We start from the raw sequence: 21,617 nt of genomic DNA, 5'->3' as shown, positions 1-21,617 counted from the left end.
GAATTTACTGTAGAAGTCTTTCCATGGCATATACTCTCTAACTTCTGCTGTGGTTTAAGTTGTCTAGAGGGAGCAGCATGAAAACTGATGTTTTCTTACTTATTTTTTCTGTTTACAGTTGAGATTATTTTTCATTAGCTTTATGATAAATTACTTAACCTTTTCCATTACTTTCAGTAATGACATAAGCCAGGTTTCTTTTACATAGAAACAGAGCAAAATTTTTTTATAAAACAAATATATATGCGATTGAAATGTGTGTTGCAAATAATTTGCAGTCTACAATGGTCTTTTTGCCTGTTTGCTAATAGACAACAAACTTATAAATGTGCTTTAAATTGTTTAATAAACACTTTTTCTGAACAAATTTATGAAGATTCTGAAGACAAACAGCCTATTAGCAGTGCCAACCTGATTTTTTTTCATTATTCATCCTCTCACACTGCTCACTGAAAAGAGACTTATTTATAACTGTCTTGTCTATAAAGATGCTCTTGATGATGATTAAAGACTTGAGGACATGAGAAAACCAAGAAGCTCTACAGAAGATCCTAGAAGACTGAGTCCCAGCTGCTTATTTTCTCCATTAATACAACCAATATGTCTCCACCAGTAAGGTTGGAACTTTTGGTGAAAAGTGGTAATCTCAGCATTTCATTTGCTGGCAGTTTTTCAGTCTCTATTTCTTGTTTTCTTCCACTGTCCTAGCCAGGTCCTCATTTCCTTGTTTATGCCAGACACTTTTATTGTAATCACCCCACTCTAATCACTCCATAGCTCAACTAGAGAGCTCCTAAATTGTTCCTGCAAATCAATCCTTTGAGTTATCTTAATTTTTTCCTTGACCTCATTAGTTTGCCAAAAACTTTCAGGCCACGACATGCCCAGCTAATACCTTCCATTCCAAATCTGTCCTCAGTGTTAGTAAAATATTCAATTAATTTAGTTTTTTTCCTAAGAGTTGTAGATGAAAATTCCCTGAAACACAGAAAAGATTGATTCCCTCTTTTCTGAGCTTTCACTAGTAATTACAGTGATGACCTCTGCAACACATGTGGTAAACAGATGCAGAAAGCAGCCTTGTAGCACAGAGAAAAAAGAAAACAACTTTTTAAAATAAAGAATGGGATCAAATTCTGCTCACACATAAAGGATAATTGCAAAAATCTGACAGCAGAATATGGTTCAATGCTACTTTCTGAACTTAGGTCCTTTACTGGCAGAGGCAGAACCACAGAAAAGTTATTCCAACAGTCAAATATGAAGACCTCCCAAAATGTTTCTCTAGCTGATGAACAGATAGTTTGGGAAAAAGAAAAAAAAGATCATGGGCCAAATTAAACTAGATAAAATACAGTACTTGTTTCTGACAGCATATAAAATGGTAATATTTCAGCATTTTGTATTTGGGAAAAACAAAAGAATCATAAGAAATTACGGTGAGTTAAAAATTAAAAACAGATCTGAATTTATTTTTTTTATTATTGCCATTAGACATAGCATGTGCCAGGAAAAAGGCTCTGTTGTCTCTACGGTTTTAAACAAATTAACCATGGCTTTCCTAGCCAATAATGCATACTGCATTAACTGTAGGTAAAAGACTAAAAGACACCCAACTTAAGAATATCCTCAGTTGCTACTTGGGATTTGGGGCAACCAGTGCATGTAGCTCCAGTTTTACCCCAAGTAAGCCATCTTACTGCCATCTAAGTATGAAGGGTGACAGAAACTGCACTCACCCTTACTACTACAGACTCAAGTCACTCGGCCTGCAGCTCCTCATGAATATTCTCGTGAAAATAGATACACTTCATCTCCTGTGTGTTTCAGGAGACAGCAGCACTTCCTTCATTCCCTCCTGTGATGGGAGGTTGGGAGACAAGCATGAAAGCAGGCACGGTTTTGATGTCAGTGTGAGGAGCAAACACTGAAAGTCACAATGCATCACTGCGATTTACAGTAGCTGAGGGTCTCTGAAAATGCAGGGCACCTGCAGTAGCTCATTTGGAATACCTATTGCCACCGCATCAGCAACACTTGTAAACACACAGAAATAAATCTTGCTAGTCTTTTCCCATCAGTTACTGTTGTACTGATCTTAACCAGGCAGAACCTGGGTTCATGCTGCCACTTGAATAAATGAGGGAAAGAAAAGCCTAATACCCACATTGCTGCATGACCAGACCCCACAGCTGCACAGTGGTTTCTCAGACAGGCTCTCTGTCCTGCCATCCACACCTTTTGCTGCCTGGCAGGGTTGCAAGTCTGTGGGAAAACAACTGGCTGGGGAGGATTTGCACAGCACAGCGCAGCAATGCTTCCATGCATGCAAATTCACTGCTAACAGAACACATCCAACCACTCAGCAAGATGCAAGACTAAAGTCTCAGGTGAGAATTAAGGTACCAGCAGGAAAAATGGACAACATTGTTTTGGAAAAAGTAGAAAAAAAAAAGCATAATTTTACTTTATATTCTTCTGAGAGTAAGATCTGAGCTTCTGTATCTTTACTGAAATTACAAAAAGACTCAGGTGCATGCTCCTTATGACAACTTGAGACTGCTTAAGAAATGTTTACACAAAACCACAAGAGTTACGAAGCATGAGCAAGCTTTCAAATTTCAGTATGACACATTTATTGGAAGCTTACAGTAATGTCCATCTGCCCAGAAGCGGGAATGGAAAACTTAAGAGTTTGTAATGCTTCACTGAAATTTCACTTGCTGATTAACAAATGAGCATCCCCAACTAGCAGTATGTCTACTAGCCAAAAAAAAAGCACATTGAACCTCTGAGAAACAAGGCCTCCTGCACAGATACACCTGTAAATCCAGCCAGGAAAGAACCTCAGAAAAAACATAATGTTCCACAACCAATCCAATTATTTCACCCTTTAAAATTATGGCAAAATAAAGATTGTACATTAATTTAAAGACTGGAAAATACATGTGTCTAAATGATGCTCTTAGTCATATGGTTTAGTTTTAGATAGTCCTGAGAGAGGCAGGGAGTTGAACCTGTGATTCTCATGGGTCCCTTCCCACTTGAGACATTCTGTGACTCTGATGTATCACAACACGCATGTGCACACACAAACACACATGTGTCACAAGACACACACACGTGTCACGCACATATGTCCACCAGCAACATGTCTTGCCTCTGTGACTCATGTTTCAGACTGAACACCACTGCTTAGGGCTGGTCTGGCTCTCCTTGTAGGACAAACACCAAGCACAACATCAGGGCTCTTCCACCACTCACCTCCTCCCTCTCTCAGATGACAGAAGGGGTACAGAGAAAGATGGAGAGATTTGCCTCAGTCTGTTCAGCCACACATGGGATTCAGCCTTGATGCAAAACTGCACCCAGTGTCTTCACAGGGACTGATCTCCTACCATTCCTACATTTTCAGACCTGAGTAATTAATAGTCAGGGAATTGGCCTAATCAGTTTCAAATTAAATATTTTAAAAACTCACTGAGAATTACAGTGAGTAAGCCATGCTAATTATATATTGAAGGAATAAGTGAAAATAAACATCAGGAGAGGTGTTTCTGTGCCCCACTCCCAATGCACAAAGGAGTTAAGGGCATTTACTGGAACTCATTAATTGGATCTGCGAGCTTCTGCTTGACCCCTGATTTTTCTTTAACGTATTAAGGCTGTGTAAAATATCTATAAATCCATTAATATGTAAACCACAGCTACTGACAATGGATTTATAAAGATTTTCTTAGAAAAACCCAACCAGTGAAAGCTTTGATAAAACATCCAAAAGAAAATAATACACTCAACAATAGTAATGTACCATCTCAAAGCAATACAGAAACACTCTATTACCAGCATGCAAAATATATAATAAAAAGCACTCCTGAAAAAACAGCACAGTAATTCTTCTCACAAAAAGACTGAATATATGCAACATTGCAGTAGCCCACAACTGTAGAGTGATGAAAAATGAATCAGGTGGGTAACCTGACAACAAACATAAACAGTGAGGATAAAAAACCTCCGTGAAAGTGGAAGGTGGAATGGAATTTTTTTCTATAAATATTTATGGCATCAGTGATGATCATTTCTCTGCCTGAAGACCCAGCAAACAAAAAATAATTAGATTATGGTATCTTTTGCCATCATGTAGAAGGAAATTCTGTCCAAGCTCCAGGTGCTCTGCTCCCCCTGTTCTGTGCTCAGGCTTTGCATTATCAGCTCCCCACTGCAGGCTGCAGCCAGGAAAAAGGCTGGGATCTATAGGGTAAGTGACCCCAAATGCAGCTGCCTCAGCTGGTGCTGAGGGAGCAGCTGAGATAGATACTGGACCACGGGACTGCACAGCTTCAGCTCACATTTCTCTTCTTGGAGGCACACATTCTTGTCTCTCTCCTGTCAAACATTAAGGACTTTCTCAGACACACAGGAACTTGTTATCTTTGGGACCTCAAATTAATCTGGTTAAGCTTGGTAATATCCAAAAGTATTAAAGGAAACTAACCACTTAATAATGTAAGAGTTTTTTTAGGAAACTGATAAACCACATCACAGCTTCATAAAAGCATCCTTCAGTGCCCCCACTCTTGCTTCCAAAGACCACTGCTGCAGATCAGGTGGCATTGGTGTTATTCCATCACAGGTATCCCTCTGCCCAAACTTTAAAAACTGTTCTGTCCTGGACAAGAAGGGGATATGGTGACGTCTGCCCATCCCCTGGGTGACACATCCATGAGTGGTTCAAGAAGCTTTCCTTGGTTACAGAGAAGTTGCATTAGATGTCTCCTGCCCTTTAATCCAGGGTTTATTGAAGTCAGTGAGGATGCTTCCTTTAAAATCACTGGAAGCACTCCTTGCCACCTGTCTCATCATTCCCTTGCTCTGCACTGCACCAGTGTGAACATTCTGGGAGACAGGAGAGGTGTGCAGCAGAGAAACACTCAGGACAGACTGACTGATCTGCTTACATGGTTCCAGGTATCTTGAAGGCTTTATTAGAAACCAACAAGGAAAGATGTCCTAAGGAGAAAAAACAAAGAGCAAGCATATTTATCACATCCTTTCTTTTCTCTCATTACAACCTCAGTTTTCAAAAAACTAAAATTGCAAATATGTCCCCAGTTCTCATTGATGTTCAATAGAGCCAAAATCAATAACTAGCACTCAGGCCCTTTATTGCACAGAGGTTATTTGAAGAAAGGTGATATTTGCCCCATAGCAGCTAAAAAAACACAGGCAAGCAACAGGGATGGTATATTCCATAATTCAAGTCTCAGCCAGCAGCCCAAGTGTTGAAAGTACTGTTGCAACAGCAAGATTCATGTTGACATACAGTCTTAACAGAGTATCATCTTGAAAAAAAGCTTGACTGCAATCCCTCCAGTTTTGTTCTTTACAGATATGTTATGACACACATATCACACACCAAAAAGAAGAGCAATGTTTTGATTGTGTTTTTTATTGACCAGCTTCAAAAACATGATGAGCTCAAGGCTATGTTGAACATGGTAATTTTCATCTGGCCCTGTGCTTTAGAATGACTTCATATCATTGAGTTCTTTTTCATCCTAAATGATGCCCTGATAGGCTGCAATTTGTTACTTGTGATTAAAATTGTAGCTGACCATTGAAAATGCATTTGTGGCATTCTTCAGATTCTCCAGAGTCAACTGAAATAAAAACACCCCTGCTGAAATAAAACCACCCCTGCCAAGAGATCTCACAGCCTGATGCCTGAACAGCAAGAACATTTTCTAATATGTTTTAAAAACATTCCTCTATTTTTCTGAAATTTACCACTTTCACAACAAAAAACCCTAAACAACCTCAGCTCAAAAACATCACAGATAACAGTGGGAAGGGCAGTTCAAAGCTGAGCAGGGATGTTGGGAGATGCTGGAAGTAAACACTTCTCCACAAGGTTCATCGGTTGGGATCCTTTCAGTCCTGGACTACAGTAACTCCCCCAAGATTTTCTGAGAGCAAGCACAAACCATCCTGATTAGGAATCTCCTGTCTCCCACATTCATCACAGCCCCCCAGACTCCCAAATGTAGGGTTTATTTTCTGGCTCTGCTCCAGACTTTGCCACCTCTGCATTTCAGCTCCCAGCTGTGAAACCTCCAGAAGGTGGCTCCAGGTGGGCACCCACCATCCACCCAGCATCATGGCCCTGGTTACACTGCTGGCTTCCAGCTACAAACAAAAAGAAGTATGACTATGTGAGGGTTTTCATCCTACTGTTATAACCCTGTAAGTGCAGCTCTTGGAGTGGGTTGGGTTTTGGTCTTTTTTGCCTTTTAAAATAAGCTGGCATAATTAGAGACAAAAAGGAAACATGTAAGGGCTTGTGCAGCTCCAAAGCCAGGGATAATTGCAAAACACAAGTCTTACATCATCACTGTCTACTTTATTTCACATTTTGCAACTTTAGCCACAGACAAATCGGTGCCTATGTTGTGTTTTGATTTTTCCCCTTATTTGCTGCCTAATTTTCTTATTTCTTTTTAAACAATACATCAACTAAATGACAATACTTTTCTTTGCAAGCTTTTGTTTACATTTGCATGTCCATGAAGATGTAGAATCATAGAATGGTTTGGCTTGACCTTTAAATGTCATCTAGTCCAACTCCTCCTGCGCTGAGCATGGACTCCTTCAGTTAGATCAGACCTCTGTCTAACCTAACCTTGAATGTTTCCACAGAGGGGACATCTACCACCTCTCTTAGAAACCTGTTCTAGTTTCAGCATCTTGATTGTAAAAAATGTTACCCTTGCATCTAATCTGAATCCAACCACTTTTAATTTAATACCATTACTCCCTGTTCTATCACTACAGGCTCTACTAAAGAGCTTGTCCCCACCTTTCTTATAAGCTCCCATCAGGTACTGAAAGACTGCAATGAGGTTTCTCTGGAATCTTCTCCAGGCTGAACAACACCACCCCTCTCAGCCTCACTTCATAGGAGAGGTTCTCCATCCTTCTGATCACCTTCGTGAGCCTCCCCTGGACTTGCTCCACCAGGCTCACATCTCTGATGTGCTGAGGACCCCAGAGCTGGATGCAGCACTGCAGGTGGGCTCTCACAAGGGCAGAGAAGAGGGGGATAATCACCTCCCCTGACCTGCTTGTCACACTGCTTTCTATACAGCCTAGGATGACTTTGGCTTTCTGGGCTATGACTGCACATTTGCCAGGTCATGTCCAGCTTTTCATCCACCAGTACCCCCAGCTGCAGTGCTGTTCTCTGCAAGGCTGCTCTCATATTTTACAGCTAGTGTATGTTTGGGACTCAGAGAACTTGGGTATTGATCCATTTCACCTTTTCTCACCAAGCTCTGTTATGACCAGAAATCAATGATTTCAATTAAGCCCTTTACTATTATTCAGCAGAACTTGCATTTAAATTCCTCTTTCCCTCTAAACTTAGTATGCTTCAATAACTACCTTTAAGGATACTCCCTTACAAGAAATTAAACTGCAAAGCTTTGTGATTATTTCTGAGTGTTGTCAGATTAAAATTAAATTAAAAGCTGTTTCATAATGTTAAAAAGAATGTTCTGTATAATAATCTGCCTTCCAATTGTAATTTTGTATAATTAATGCCACCTTTCCATGCAATCTTTTGTGTTCTAAAGTTTATTCTGTACTCCCACATGGAAAATTAGATCATTTAGCATGTGGAGGCATTTACAGAATACAGCTCACAACAACACATTGAATAAATAAAATAGTGAAATGAAGGGAAAACTATGTTAAGATATCAACTATTTTTTATTTTAACCACTAGCAGTGTCTTGATTCAAATGACAGGAAAGGAGATGATGGTAGCCAGTGTTAGATATCACCACCCTTCACATGTGCTGTTTCATCGCTGCATTAGGACATGGAAAGTTTCTCCTGGAGGTTTTTTCCCTCTTTCACCTGACAAGCTAATTCCAGTGCTAATGGAGTGGTAGGGAGGGACAGGTTCAACCCCCAGATATCCTGGCCATGTCCACAGACCCACTCTCCATGCAGTTTCTCCTGACTAAATCCATCAGTGGAAGACTATGCACACCACAAACACAGATCTATCCAAATCCAGGGAAAATATTTCAAAGCCATGCAGGGAAGCCCATCAACAGATCTTAGCATGAATCCCAGACAGCTTGAAACTACAACAGAAGACCTGATGGTAACTCCTGACTGCCCATCATGCAGGCACAAGGTACAATATAGAATGTGTTTCTCCCCCTTCCATCCCCCCCACTTTGCTGCACATTTTTCCTTGCAGAAACCACACTGTGGTATAGATCTGGATAATGGTTGCTACAATGGTAAAAATCTCCTACATTAATAATCTCATAATTTAGGTTTTGGATCTTAGATTGTTTTCAAGTCCCTTGCCTGAAACCTGGGAGCAATTAAAACCTGTTAAACCTTTAGCAAGATCAAAGATGGAAAATTTTTCTAATCCTCTGCATTTACGTGTTTTATGTTTCAGACACCTAACTAAACTGCTTGAAAAATATCTTTAGAGAAAGTCCAATTCATTATCTTCCACTGTTTTTCCAGTTTCCTATCAGAAAACAAGTATTTTCCCTCCCTTCAGTAATTTAGCGGCCAGCACCACAGAATCTGTGCAGTAGCCAGATCCTGATCCATCTCCAAGAGGCACTCCTCTGAAATCCCTGGAGCTGCTTATGGGTTACACAGTGAATTCACAGGCCAGGCCAGTACCTGTGTAATCAGTTTGCAGCAAAATGTTCAGTGGCACCTCCAAAACTGAGGGTTCTTTCACTTTTGAATGTACCACCCAGCAGGACTTATATAAGCACCTTTCATGTGCATTAAAGATCTGCTGGTGACTCTAAGTTAATGACGAAGCAAACTTTTCAAACACCAAAATACTCATCTGTCTTCTAGGAGAGAAGAAACTGGATTCTCAGTAGCAAGAAATAAATGCAAAACTGGAATAAAGTGAAATTAGTATCTCGAAAATAGTTACAAAGTTCTGCCAGAAGGAGCAGGACATATGCTGTTAAAACGAGTTGTGTGTAAAGAATTTTCCTCCTGGTATTTGTTTCCTCTTGTATTCTCCTCATTCCTCATCCTCTCTGGGGCTATGGGGCCTCATGACATCCAGTTACAGCCTGAGCAGAGACAGAGGATGGGACTCCCAACACTGTGTTGTAAGGGAGGAAATGCAGAAAACTGCCTTTATTCTTGAGAGAATCGAGTTAATGTGGGTAGCTCATTAGTGTGGTGCCTGGGAGTCCAGGTGAGACCTGTCCAGAGGTAGCAAGTGCATAATTATTTCCTTTATAGGTCCACCAGCCCACAGGTTTTAAAAGAACAATCAGAATGTACCTCTTTCACAACTTTTCCCATGCAGAGGCATGTGAAAGAATAATACAATCCACAAAAAGGTCAGAGGATGTATCATGATCAGCTCAAATCCCCCCCAGAATGCAAAGATGTCAACATCTCCTCCTCTGAAATGCAGCACTGCTACAAGTTTCAGCTGCCATCACTGCTTTTTTTAACAATGCAGAACATGACACAAGCCGAATATGAATTAGTCTAAGGTTTTAACACTAAAAAAAGAATAAATTTTACATAGTTCCTTTTTGTTCTTCCAAACAACCCCAAGCACAGTGTCACTGTCCAACCAGCAGAACTATCCTCCCTCCATGGTGCCGAAGGACCTGGTTAAAAGCAAAATAAAAAGCAGCCTCAGTGTGAGGGTTTTTGGGTTTTTTTTTATCACATGCCAAGTATGACACCAGCCTTGTGCACAGGAAGCATCTGGACACGCTGGAAAGAATTTCCTGACTAGCTTTGAGTGACAAACCCAACTAGCAGCTCCTTTCCACCAGCTACAGAAGAGTAAATTTCTCCCATGCTACCTCTCTTGGGAAAAAAAGGGGTACAAATCCCCTCATTTTTCTACTTAAAGCAAACAAACAATCGAAGTCCAAAAATGGATTCAGAGGCTTTTTGGTTTAGTCTGCAAACATGGAATTCCGTGATACTAGGATTTAGCCTGAGCTGTTCAGCTATGAGAAGAGAAACTTGGAAAGCAAAACCCTATTAAAATGCCGAAGCAGTAAGATAATCTATTTATCTTCCAACATATAAAGAAGGTTAACCCAAGAAGGTTATTGAGCAAGAACAAACAAAATACCAGGTAAAGGAAACACAGCATGTTATGAGCTCAGGGAAAAAAATGCAATTTAATCTTTAATAAACTTTCTACACAACACAAAAGCTATCTGTCTAAATTTCTCTTGAATCACACTGACTTTGAAGAATAAACCCACAGATAGTGATTTATGCTGATTGAAAAAGCCTCAATATTCTCAGTCTTCAGGACCTTGAGGTCTTCAGTAATGCCAAAAATATCTGATCATAAAAGATGATTTACCCCCCTCCTTAAACCCAGACATTCATTAGTTTTTCACAAAATATTTTTATTGCCCTCAGTCCTTCCTAAGTCAGTTAAAATAGAAGAAGCAGCAAATAGAAGTTGTTAGAGAAGTTACACAAGGACCCACCTGAATCCTCTTAAGAGGGACAAAAAGCAAGAAGAAAGAGATAAGACTCAGTAGGAAACACAAGTAGATAGAGGTGGCTGAAAACAGATGGTAAGATTTAGAAAACAAATATGGATAGCAATGACCTGTAAAAAAGTATGATCATAACCATTCCAAGATACAAAGAAGGAGGGAAGTGCAAAAATTAACTTTGCGGTGCTGGGTTAATGGTTAGACTCGATGATCTAAGAGACCTTTTCCAAACTTTATGATCCTGTGACTATTTAAAGGCTTTCTTTCTTGGGCTGGGGAAGGATCTTGAACAAGTTGAAATATGCATTGTGATTGTTTTTGCCAGGCTTAGACTCCAGCACACAGAGCAGAGCTAGAGGTGCTATTCAGGGGAAAATTGGTGAGGCCACAGGGTACAAGGAGCTGTGAAATGGTGTATTCACCTGCTAAGTGAGCAGCTGATGATCAGAAATACAATTATTATTCCTGTATTAACTGTAGATGGTGCCACCATCTATGCATTTATTTAACAGCCTCTGGTTTCCTATTAAACTTTGCTGCTTGTGATTTCTGCAGAATGAGTTTCACAGGTTATACAAAATGTAAAAAGGAAAAGAAAATTCCTTTCATCAGGCTTATTACTCACTGATCTTCTGCTCTGTTGCGAGACCCCTGCTCTTGAATAATAAAGCGAGGGTGAGAACAGCAGCCCCATTCATTTCCCATGACACACAGGACAGGATACCGAAGAAATGCTGACTCAAGTCACCTTCAAGGAATTTCAAAGCATTTAATCATTCCATGAAAAACTCAAATACCTTTCCCTATGATACACATTCAAGGAAGTTTTTCATTAATTATCTTTGTTTCCCCATTAGGCTGTCCAAGTGAAGCTGATTTGTATGTGGTTGAAGACCTGGGGAAGTGCCCATTTTTGGCCAAGTGCACATACACAGGTCATGGAGCTTCAAAAGGTCCTACACAAAAAATCCCTACCCTCCTCCAGAGTCATGCCATGCTCCTGGCTCCTGCTACACAGCACTGAAGGCATCTCCACAGCAGGCAAGACCACAGAGTTTGTAGTCTTATGGAAAACCATAGCTACTGCACTAGAGATGACAGAGAAATCAGCTCTTCTGGCCACCCAGAAAAGGCACAAAGAGAACAAAGAGGCACATCCTTCAGGAAATTCATTGTCCTGCAAGAAGTATTTTGCTTATCACAAATGGCCTCCCATGCCTCTGCTTAAGAAACTAAACAAAGAAAAAAAACACAAAAAAACCTGTCACTGAGGTCTTACTTCAAAACTTACTCTGTAAAAGAGAAAAATGATATTAAATTTCAGTGTATGTACAATTCTGGTGATTGGTAGGACACTTTCCTTATCACTTTGTCTCTCACAGTTGGTCCACACTTCAAATACTTAAACAGATACTTTTCACAAGTCTCTGCATTCAAAAAAGGCTCCAACCTCTTTATGTTACTGAGAAAACCTTAAAAGATTAAGATATTTAAAAGGTTTCTTGAGTGCACTGAGGGAAAATAATTTTAAAAAATAAAGTTGTACTTCAACTTCCTTTTTACATTTTTTTAACTGACACACACTCCTATTTTTTTTTCTCTACAAACAGGGTGAAGCTGTATTTCCTGAAGATAATGATGACTTTGAAACGACAGCACAAAACCAAACACACCTGGAATAAAAGTGTTAGACAAATCTTCACCCTGTTTTGCAGCTTCTTCCCCATTTCCTCCCAAATTCTGTGCCAGGTCCCCAACCTCTGCCCCAATAAACTTCTGACACATCTCCTCCCAATGTTTCTGTCAACAAGGTCAGCTGCAAAATAACCAAAACAGCTACTCTGATTTCACTGGTACCACACTGCAGAAGCAAGACTGCCACAAACTCTGCCCAGCACATCCAGCCTACCAGTCCTGCTCAGTGCCCCTTCCATCCCTAAAGACTGATATTGTTTCACAGAGGCTTAGGGTTCTGCTATTGTCCCATCTTTTGTTTTCACATTGCATTTTGCACCTATTCCTTGCGGATATTGATCCAGTTTGCCCTGAATGCTGTGTGTGTTTTAACTTAAAAGCTGCTCTCTGCACCACTCTTTTAAAACATGTAGGAGACCAGAAAAACAAAACCCATTAAGATTACCACACTGAACTTCCAGCATGTTGACGCTACTCTGCAGAGAGAACATCTTACCTAAGCAGGGCTGAGATTTACCTGGCTGGGGAACAGCTCTGTGGAAAGAGTCCTGGAGGATAAGTTCAGTGTGAGTGAGCAGTGTCCTGCTGCAGCACAGAAAATCAGCAGAATGCTGGGTTGCATCAACATGACAAACACCAGCAGATAATGAAGTCCTTATCACAATTTACTCAGCAATTGTCAGGCCATGCCTGGAATACTGTATTCAGTTTTGGCTCCCACTACGCAGAACAGATGTGGGCAGGCTGCAGATGGTTCAGAGAAGAGCCATAAAGCTGATCACCTCATGAAGATGGAGACTCTCTTTTTACAAGAAACCACACAAAGGAGATGAGTGGTAATGAGTACAAGGTACTCCTGGGGAGATTCTGATCATACACGAAAGGACAAGTTTTCACATGAGAACAATCAGCTATTAGATTAGTGTCAGCAGAGAAGTGGTGAATTCTCCAATGTTGGACAATTTTAAAATTCAGATGGACAGACTGCTGGGCTACCTTGTCTAGCCCAAGTTTTTGCCAAGAAAGATTAGAACAGATGATCCCTGAGGTCCCTTCCAACTGGCATTCTATGATTTTATTATTTAATAGAACAAAAATATTCAAAAAATCCTTCTCTAGATATGTATACAAATTATGTATAAAAAAAGGATATACTTTACTGCAATATATGTAAAAATTTACAACGTTTATACAATCATGCTTATCACTACAAAGTACTACACAGAAGAGAAAATTACTTTTCCATATGGAGTATAACTTACATCTGGAAATAATGGTAGCATGTACCTGAGCCTCCACTTCAGGGAACTTGGGAAGTCCCATATCCCTGAGAGTTGCAAAGCACACAGTACATAATATATATTATATACACAGGATATAATGTAATTCAAGTTATGATGGCCCCAAATACCCATTTATCTGTCGCTGTTGAGCAGCTAGCAGAGTAATGAATGCATCAGTTCTCAGTGGCAAGAAGGAATGACCTTTATTGTTTTGATTTCATCACATTTATAGAGTTCTCAAAAGTCACCCAGATTGGTCAGTCAGAAGCCTTCCCCCAGGCCTGATTGGCCAGGCCTGCACTGCCCAAGCTCTGGGACACTGTTTCAAAAACATCCAAACTTTATCTTTATTTACAAAACACAAGAAAACTTCTCATGAGAAAAACTGTGCTAGCCACATTTATCTCCCCACAAATTTGCCAAGCAGTTGTCTTGCAGTGGTCAGATCATCCAGTCTAAAGAACAAGTTAGAAGTGTTAAAGCATCCTTCACTCCTGTCTCCAATATATCATCATTTCAAAAACAATTCACATGTTTTGAACATTTACTAATCAACTGAGAAACTGAGGGTACATGGATTGATTGTTTGGATCTCAAATCTACTCTGCTGTGCATTTTTTAGACAAAGCCCATAAAAAATTTTCAATATGGTTGTGCCAACAAACCAGAGTGTAGGATCCAAATATTTCTCAGACCAGTTTAATAGACTTTAGAAATATTTTGGAATAAAACCAAACCTTCACTTAGTAGAAGATACCATGCAGTCTCCAATGTGCACATCAGTACTTCATGGCAGTAAAAAATTAATTCAAAGTATACTTAAAAGCAGTATAAATATAAGACCCATGTCAAATGATGAGTTATAGACAATTTTCATGTTTGTTGTGAAATGATGATACCTATGCCCCACAATAAAGCTTGATTAAAAACACATTTCCATTCTCTCTGCATTTCTACCTACAGATTCACTTGTTCCAGTCCATCCAATAAGAAAACCATAAATGGTCAGCTCTAACTTTATTTAAATATTAAGTCCCAAGGAGCTAAATTCCTTATATTAATATCCTTCCCTGATGTCTTTTTATTACTGTGTAGCATATGAAGCTATTAAGTGTTGTGTGCACTACTTATCCTGTGAACAAGTTGCCTGTCACAGATTCACAAGTACTGGGTCCATGCCTTTGCCTGTCCTCCTTTCTACAGAGTTATAGAACGGTTTGGGCTGGAAGAGACCATAAAGATCATCTAGTTCCAAACCTCCTGCCATTAGTAGGTACATGACCACTTTTTCAGTTGTATAAAAAGGCAGTTTATGGAGACCTCTGAACTTCCTTACAGATCCTGGGGTGACTAGCAGCTTATGCAAGATCCCCAGGGATTAGATCATTAATGATGCTTATGATTTTGCATGAACTGGGTCACCAAGGATTAGAAATGTTAGATTAGGAGAACCAAAACTAAATACATTTCTTGTCTGTTTTTTTTTCCTTTCATTTCTTTTTATTCAGCAACACATGTTCGGGTTTGCACAGCCTGAACCCCAACTTATCATGCTCAAGTGCTGGGGATAGAAACACTTTACTAGGAACAACAAACTTTCACTGCAGTCTTGTTAATCTCCTCTTCAAGACAGATGTTGTTCAAAATTTGTAAAATGGGATCTGAAAGTGTTGACAAGTCAACGGCTTTTCAGAGATTTTCCATGTCAGCATCAAGGTGATTTTTTAACAATATTTTTCCGCATTCCAGTCCCATGGAAGAAATCAAGCTTCACATCCAGCAGTCCATAATGCAAAAGTGAGTGAGTAAAACTGAATCAAGCCTACATTTCACAAAAATAATTTTCCCAAACTCACCACACTTAGTGTACTGACATGTCTCAAAGCATAAGAGGTGCATTTATACCTTTCAGAAAGCTTTTCAATTATGCCATCTAGGTATATGACAGATGTCAAGACTCTTGAGACTGGGAAAAGATAGCTATGTGTAAATTAGAGAGATTTGTAATGCCCAAGTTATTTTAGTATAAGCTCATTCGTTGGTCAAGCTTTGTTAAGACACAGTCTTGCCATTTGATCCACAGAAGTAATGAATAAACAAGACTCCTCTAATGGAAACTTCCTGAACAGCATGTCTTATTTGATAATGTCTCAACCTCTATATTCTTTTCAGGTGTTATATTACTTTATATTTCTTTAATATATTCAGCTGTTCTCTTTAGCGTGCATTCTTCTCTTATTCACAATTATAAAATCAAGAACATCAGATTTTTCGCAGAAATGTGTCTTTGAAAATCCCTAAACCAAACAATTTCCTACAAAACTGGAGATAAATCAAGTACAATAGAGAATAGATTCTCCTGCACAACTGTGGAGGTGCGGCGGCCCGAATCGGCTGACCCGGAGTCCCCAGCAATCCATGCAGTCCACACCGGCGACGAGGACGGTGCCGAAGACGCGCTGTCCTGGGGCTTAGAAGAGGCCGAGGTCTGAGCCGCCCTCTCCCCTCCCCTGGAAAGCTTCTGTTAAGTTCATTGGTTTAAAGTTGTGCTTCCCCGCCTTGTTCCCTCCCCTGTTGCCTCCCCTTGCTGGAAGTTTCTGTTGCAGCGCTTCCCCCATTGGTTCAATGCAATCCCCTCCCCGGTTGCTGTTGATTCGCTCCCCCGCTTGTCCCTCACTGTTGTCCCGGAGCCGGTTGGCTCCGCCCCTGTTATCCCGCCTTCGGAAACCCCGTGCCTTCCCTTTTAAACCCCTGTTCTCCCCGACCTCGTGGTCGGTGGATCTACGATCCGAGCCCCGCAGCGCTCTGTGCCCGGCATCTCCGTAATCCGCCCACCCGAGGGTTCCTCGACGTGCTCCCCTGCTGCTTGTACCCCACAATAAAGGTGCCTTGAGGAATCTCTCTCCCGCTTGGACTCTCTTTATCTCGGGGGTGGCCAGCGACTCCACTGCCTTCCCGCCCAGAGGACACCTTCCTCTGCCGCGAGGTCCACCTGGCGACCCTGGGGCCGACTGCAGCTGCCTAGGGGCAGACCAGAAGAGCGGGGTGGGCTGAAAGCCAGGACCCCGGCTAGGTCCTTGTGACCTGCCAGAGCCCAGGAAGCTCCAACGAGGCAAGGCAAACGCCCCGCAGGGATTTACTAATACACACAACCCAGCGCAGAACAGGTGCAGAAGAGGGACAGAAGAGCAATGGCTGCTTGTAACACTCTCATCTCTGCAAACAGAGTCTAGGTGCACCTAGTCAGTGCCAAGATACCACGTGGGTCTGAAAGTTAGTGCAAAACCTGTGGTACACAGAAGTGAATTTGGTATGGCAGGTCTGCTGTGAGAGAACTATGTGTTAACAGCTCAAGCATTAATTGCATGTACATAGGTGAGCATTTGCTCCCAGTCAGATGCTGCTAACTTTCTCCAGGAAAGAGACATTTTAAGTTGCTTTCTCAATATGATTTTGACATGACCTGTAACTACCTGTTCACATACCAGATTTTAGAAATTCTTAAGTCTGCCCCCTAAGGTCTTGGTATTAGCACACCTGAACTGCATGAGGTACTGCAGTGTTCTGCATTATGAGCCACAAGCATGAGGATTTGCCTTATCTCAAGCACAAAAGCAGAATTCCAGGAACTAATCTGATCCCTCTATCAACATCACATTTAAAGGAAGATTATCTCTTCCACAAAGACTGGCTGTCCTTGAGTAAGTCAGTTCTCTGCTGGCTGCTCTTGATAGCTGAACAAGCTATTCCCAGAGGTACTGCTGCATTTCCCAACCAGCGATGAAGAACAAAGCGCTCCCATTTCTCAAGCCATGTGCAGGGTTGAGGAAAAAACCAGAAATACCTGAGGATCTGTGAAATGTAGCAAACAAACTGCTCCCCCGCAGCTTACTGTTTTCAATTGAATTTCCTCCTTGTCTTGCAAGACGCTAGATAGGACTTCAATTGTCAGCACTTCACAAGAGTGGAGGAGGGAAAAAATGTCTAAACTACATAGAACATACATGTACGCATACAAAAACCTGTTTTCCTGAGATTGCAATCCAATCCACCAAATTAGAGTCAGATAAGCACCTGAAACTTCTTACACTTATCTGATCAAGGTCTCCAAACCCCTCCCACACATTACAAATTTTGTCATCAAATTGATTAAAATAAAGCAGTGAGTGATTTGGTCTATTGTTTTTTGGAGACCTATTAAAATTATTTCTTGATTGCAGAACAGGTATAAATGATGGCTGGTAAACACTTGAGAGTTCTGATTTACCATTGGTGTCTGAAAATGTGGCCCAAAGGCTCCTCTTGCAAACCTTTAGAGTGTAACTATTATTTTTTAACTACTGTTGCACTCCTTTGTAAGTGAGAAAAAGATCAAGCAGTTAGTTCAGCTGACAATACTTAAATCTATACTTAAATCAAGCACAAACATTGCAGTTGGTCCACTACTGCCATACAGAAATAGTTTGAGGCAAATGAATTCGCATCTGACAAATATATCCCTTCTAGTTCTATCCACAGAAATACCTGAACAACCTCCATTTACTTTCTTAGATCCCATCAAAGCTTGTTTCACCTGAACTACTAAATCCTTTTTTATTGACTGCTCTTCCCAGGTCCTTCTTTGCTCATTCTAAATAATAATAAAGCCTAATATTATAGAATGGGGGGGCAAATAACCCCATATACTCTTTCCAAGTGACTCTCCAAGCCCAAACTCTCACAAGGTCTCATTTTACCAGAGAAATGTATACTTGTGAAGAAAACAACAAAATTAACTTTAGATGATAGTACAGATCTGTATTCCCTCCCCACATTCAACACAGAGACACTTGTAACAAACAGGCTTTCCGAAGGAAGGGTATTGTATCATTTTCCAATTCCAGTGCAATCAATCACTCAAAACTTTTTTTTCATTAGATGCTTATCTGTCTGAAGTGGCAAGAAGGTATTGCTTATTACTTTCTCCAGTCCCAAATCTGGCATTTGTCCCAGCAGTAAGGAAGGAGACAGATAGTGTAAAACTGTACTTTCCTATCTATGTGCAAGCCTTAACACAGTTACCTGACTTTCCTGAAATATATAAGAACATATTTTCTAAGATCACTGCTAAGTGTCTGAATAAATGAAGGCTACTATTTGGACAAACTTGTCATAATTATCTCTAGATACTAATGCATTCCACTAAATATTCCTACAGTACTGCCAGTATAAACACTAATGAAATACCCAGAGCAGGCATCATCACTTATGTTTCACAGTGATGCCATGGGAATACGCAGGAGAGCAGACATTGCCCTCTTACAAACCTTTCTCTCCCATCCTTTATAGGATTCCTGTGCTTTTACATCAGCTGATAAAACAACTTTTAATCATCTGCGTTGGCATACACAGGCACACAGTACATTTTGAGCCTTCATTTTTGGCAACACATCCTAAAACTTAGCAACAGCCAAGGCTTTGATTCATAAACCATAAGATCAAAAATAACCACATAGATACTTTCAGCTTTTAATCCAATATCTCATCTAATCTGCACATAGAACAGTTCAAAGAATATGTCTTGCCCACTTCCCTTAGCAAAACAGACAATGGCAAAATACCAAGACTGGTTAAATATTTCTGCTGCCTACCCTTATATTTTCTGCCCTTAGTTTTGGGATTGGCAGTAGCTCAATATCTGAGAATTTTATAATTTATGGAGAAATACACAGTAAATGTAAATGAAGAATAAGTATATAGGGAAGTTGTTTTTTTCCTCTAAATCCTGTACTAATTCTGTAAGACACATTTTGCATAGAGCAAAAAGATGCTTTTTATGCATAAATGATGTTCTCTTTTCACCATGTATTTTACTAGTAGGAAGAATCTTACAATATAACAGAACAACACAAACGTTTTCCTAAGGCAAACCAACATATGCACTATATTTGAGTCCTGTAAAGAATACCAGAGCAGAGAAATGGTTCAAAGAGAAGATTCTTTCTCTGGCAGAGAATTGACCAGACAGTAAGTTAAATATAATGATCATCTTAAAAATTCTCCAATTATGGGTGCATGTCTGAGATTTGCCCTCAGTGTTTACATGACCTCCAGTGAACATCCTGAACTACAGCCAATGTTCACTAGAAGTGTAAACAACTGTGAAAAAATATGCAGGAAAAGCTTTGTCAAGTTTGTAGCCCACAACTGCATACAGTGGGAATTGATGGAGCCTTTGCAATACAAATAGTGCCCCAAATCAGTTCTCCACACAGAGAAAGTTTCCAGTGATAAGGGACACATGTAAGGCATGTTCTTTTAAAAACCTGACTCCCATTAAGCCGCTCATTGTTCATAAAGGGAATGGTGTTTACACAGGAAAAAGTCCACTTTCAACAAATCTAAAATCCAACAGGTGTTTCCTTCTATCTAAGCAAAACAAGTTTGTGACCAATTTCTGCCCAGTTAGAAAACTTCAGAATTATTTCTGCAGGAACAAAAAAACCCTCCATATTTGAGAGAATGATCTTGGAAAACAAATTCAATAAAACTTGTATTTCAAAATTGCAACTGTTGCTGAAGTGAATTAACTTTAAAAAATCAGTGTTCTTTAAATCCAGATCCGGATTTGAAGAGATGTAACATAATAATTTTGGTTTGTGCTGGAAAGAGAAAGTAGGGCAGACTGTTAACTAACAAGTGCTCTGCATTGCAATTTCTCTCCTCAAATCAATTTAACATCTCCTCTCCAGACCTCCTGCAACAACCCTCCAAAACTCCTGATTGCTCTTGGCTTCCTCAAAAATATCCTAAGATTTCTCTTCCTCTGCAAACAGCAAATAAATAACAGAAGTGGCTGAACAAGAGCATAAAAGTCAGATATTTTAATTTTATTTTACAGCACACATTAATCATACAGCAAGCCAAAGCACTTTGTAGAAGCATAGAAGACAAAGAATTTCAGGCTTTGCCAAAGTTGTGCAATTGAGACTGTGCTGTTACACACTTTTCCTTGACTTGCCATCCTGAGAAATTTTCAGGACTTTCAGGATGCACCTGGGGGCATTACACCACTACAGAGCCAAGCTGGATCTGGCGACACTCTGTTGCACAACTGAATGCTGCAAAAGCAGCATCTTCCAAGGAGCTGGTGCATTTTCTATACCCAGCAATACCTCGCTCTGTAAGATGAACTGAGATGGACCACAATTCGCTCAGGTTTTTATCAATTTTTATACCTTTTATAAAATGTAGCTGCAGAGGTCAAATAAATTACATTAACAGCTAGACACAAACATCAAAGGCAAAGTTAAAATAGTCTTAAGCATGAGTATGACAAGTGTAATCAGCGCATGCAACCTTCTGTGCCATCTTTACCTCCACAAGTCCTTTCTTCACTAGATTTCACTCCAGTTATTCCTTGCCCAGCTATTTTGTGAGCATTATACAAAGCTCCCACCTCTGAAATGTTTTATGTACAGCACACTCAGCCTAGAGGTTCCTTACCCCAGCCAAAGCCGCTGCATGCCCTGAGATGAATGTAAGGCAGGACAGAAATCTGTCAGCAATGCAATGCATTTTTACAACCAGCATGAATATCAGTAATGTGAAGGAGACCCACTGAGACGCAATTCAAATCTGCCTATCAAACAATTAGAGCAGAAAGTAGAAGTGGTTTTCTCTCTCCCCTGGTAATCCTATTTGTCCTTTAAATAGATCTTAAGTATAATCTCAAACTGTCAGCATTTCTGTAAAGAAATACCCACTCAGGCCTAATTGGATTTGTCAGACAATCACAGCTAAACAGTTCTCTGAGTTCTAGCAGCTGATCACCTAGACAGCCTTCCACATTTTAATGTGTAAGAATATGAAAGTTCATTTCAGGAGGGAATATTTCCTCTGAAAGTGGTAAAAAGCCATAATTTGTTGCACAGAACTCTGTGCCTTAGCAACATCCTGATGTGGTGTGGCATAGATGAGATTGTGTGAGCTGCTTCACGTGGACAATTATCTGCAGTTAACTGCCCAAACACTGTCACTTCAGGCTGCTCTGAATTCACCACTATTGCTGAAGGTTTGCCTGTGCAAACTTGCTTGTATTTTAGACTTTTTATCT

The 21,617-nt window shown here is 40.2% G+C and overlaps 1 protein-coding gene across 3 annotated transcripts in view; it reads right to left on the bottom strand.

Moving 5' to 3' along the window:
• Positions 1–21,617, bottom strand: part of LOC146440979 (putative acyl-CoA dehydrogenase 6) — an 88,703-nt gene that overhangs the window by 45,983 nt on the left and 21,103 nt on the right. The gene's annotated exons all lie outside the window — the stretch shown is intronic.

Source organism: Lichenostomus cassidix, chromosome 2, assembly GCF_008360975.1.
Source record: "Lichenostomus cassidix isolate B80296 chromosome 2, HeHo_3.0, whole genome shotgun sequence".
NCBI lineage: Eukaryota > Metazoa > Chordata > Aves > Passeriformes > Meliphagidae > Lichenostomus > Lichenostomus cassidix.
The sequence above is the reverse complement of the archived record's forward strand: the minus strand, read 5'-3'. Positions and strand labels throughout refer to the sequence as shown.